This window comes from Schistocerca nitens, chromosome 7, assembly GCF_023898315.1.
Source record: "Schistocerca nitens isolate TAMUIC-IGC-003100 chromosome 7, iqSchNite1.1, whole genome shotgun sequence".
Classification (NCBI taxonomy): domain Eukaryota; kingdom Metazoa; phylum Arthropoda; class Insecta; order Orthoptera; family Acrididae; genus Schistocerca; species Schistocerca nitens.
This window is the reverse complement of record NC_064620.1, coordinates 310,543,825-310,546,324: the sequence shown is the minus strand read 5'-3', so window position 1 is coordinate 310,546,324 and position 2,500 is coordinate 310,543,825. Positions and strand designations below refer to the sequence as shown.

The 2,500-nt window shown below is 57.1% G+C and overlaps 1 non-coding gene across 1 annotated transcript in view; it reads left to right on the top strand.

Moving 5' to 3' along the window:
• Window positions 1–2,427: 2,427 nt before the first annotated feature.
• LOC126197270 (small subunit ribosomal RNA) overlaps window positions 2,428–2,500 on the top strand; it is a 1,909-nt gene continuing 1,836 nt past the window's right edge. Inside the window, exon 1 of the ribosomal RNA XR_007539646.1 lies at window positions 2,428–2,500. This exon is cut by the window's right edge and continues 1,836 nt beyond it. This is a non-coding gene — a ribosomal RNA (small subunit ribosomal RNA).

Sequence of the window (2,500 nt, the reverse complement as noted above, 5' to 3'; positions counted from 1 at the left end):
GCCTTAACCTAACCTATGTTGCGCCTTAACCTAACCTATGTTGCGCCTTAACCTAACCTATGTTGCGCCTTAACCTAACCTATGTTGCGCCTTAACCTAGCCTATGTTGCGCCTTAACCTAACCTATGTTGCGCCTTAACCTAGCCTATGTTGCGCCTTAACCTAGCCTATGTTGCGCCTTAACCTAACCTATGTTGCGCCTTAACCTAGCCTATGTTGCGCCTTAACCTAACCTATGTTGCGCCTTAACCTAACCTATGTTGCGCCTTAACCTAACCTATGTTGCGCCTTAACCTAACCTATGTTGCGCCTTAACCTAACCTATGTTGCGCCTTAACCTAACCTATGTTGCGCCTTAACCTAACCTATGTTGCGCCTTAACCTAACCTACGTTGCGCCTTAACCTAACCTACGTTGCGCCTTAACCTAACCTACGTTGCGCCTTAACCTAACCTACGTTGCGCCTTAACCTAACCTACGTTGCGCCTTAACCTAACCTACGTTGCGCCTTAACCTAACCTATGTTGCGCCTTAACCTAACCTATGTTGCGCCTTAACCTAACCTACGTTGCGCCTTAACCTAACCTACGTTGGGCCCTAACCTAACCTACGTTGGGCCCTAACCTAACCTACGTTGGGCCCTAACCTAACCTACGTTGGGCCCTAACCTAACCTACGTTGGGCCCTAACCTAACCTACGTTGGGCCCTAACCTAACCTACGTTGGGCCCTAACCTAACCTACGTTGGGCCCTAACCTAACCTACGTTGGGCCCTAACCTAACCTACGTTGGGCCCTAACCTAACCTACGTTGGGCCCTAACCTAACCTACGTTGGGCCCTAACCTAACCTACGTTGGGCCCTAACCTAACCTACGTTGGGCCCTAACCTAACCTACGTTGGGCCCTAACCTAACCTACGTTGGGCCCTAACCTAACCTACGTTGGGCCCTAACCTAACCTACGTTGGGCCCTAACCTAACCTACGTTGGGCCCTAACCTAACCTACGTTGGGCCCTAACCTAACCCACGTTGCGCCCTAACCTGACCTGTAATTGTTATATGAATTGAAACATTCATGTAGCGTTGCCTAATCGCAACCCTCTCAACATAGGTCAGTGCTCGCACTCTCTGGTGTCCTGCGTATTGATTCATGTTACGGTGCGTACCCTCACAACATCTAGCGAGTGTTGCGTACGTTCCACATGGTCCCGCTATCCACTGTAATGTGTACTGCTGTAAGACGTATATCGCCCCCCTGTCGCCTCTAGTTCGTCAGGCGGGAGTTTGCGTGTTCAATGAGCTTCGCAGCTGTGCAATGGCATTCGCATACGTACGCGGGCCACCTTCCACGTGTTCTCTCGTGCATACGTCGCAGCATGTATGTGGGCTGATGTGGCGTGTCGTGACGCATATCATCCAGGCATGCAAGACCCACTGAATTTGCAAATGTAGATGGACGTCTACGTTTGCTGCCCAAGTTACGCAAATGAACCGGAAATCCGTTGTTGCGCGGTTGTTTACGCTGGAGGTGAATCATTGATTGCGAAAATCGGTACAGGTATTAACTGGTTGCTTCAGCGACACCCGTCATACCCACGAACGTGAGTGGGCATGTGGGTATGAAGCGATACGCGGCGGTGGCTGGGTGGGACCGTCCCCGGCCGGTGAGGGGGGAGCGCCCGGCGTGCTGGCCGCGCGCTGCGTGGGCGCACGCGCTACAGCCGGCTGGTGGGGGCGCCCAGTGGCAGGCGCGCCGGCCGACGGACGCGGCAGGCGGCGCAGCTGCGCGCCGGCGCACCCAGCGCGCGGCGCCGTGCGGCCAAAGTGGGTCCTCGCGGGCCCGGTGCGAAGCGCGGTGGACATCTGCAGTGTGCTGGTCCGATTGAGGACTGTGTGCGTTGAGGATGCGCCGCCGCCCGGCACTCGGCGCCGCGACGCCGTCTGCTGCTCGGTCGCCCCCGCGGTTCTCGCAGGTGGTTTGTATCGCAGCTGTGCGGATGTGTTGGCGCGTGCGCTGTGCTGGGAGAGTTCGCTTTGGCACCCAAGTGGGGCTCTGCCCCTCTGTGGCGCTGGCGTTGGAGCTGCCCGGCCACTGTTTGTGGCCGCGTGTTGTCTCCCGCCGGCAACACCACGACAGCACGCTCCCGGGCCTCTGTCGGCAGCGGCAAGCTCAGTTGGGAGCACGGGTGGTCGCACTGAAAGCGTCTACTCGCCTATCTCCGGGCGATTGCGCCTCTCTCGAACCCGACCAAGTACTTAGGACGGCGCTGCGCGCCGCCGGGACCTGAGAGGGTTTCGAGGTGTATCGTGCAGGGGAGCCCAGCCTCCTCCTGTTTGCGGAATAATTGAGCGGACGCTTGCGTGTTCGCGCGGGCCTCCGGGACACACTCCCGGGCGGCCGGCTGCTCAGCTCTAGTTGACGCAGCTCCCTGGTTGATCCTGCCAGTAGTCATATGCTTGTCTCAAAGATTAAGCCATGCATGTCTCAGTACAAGCCGC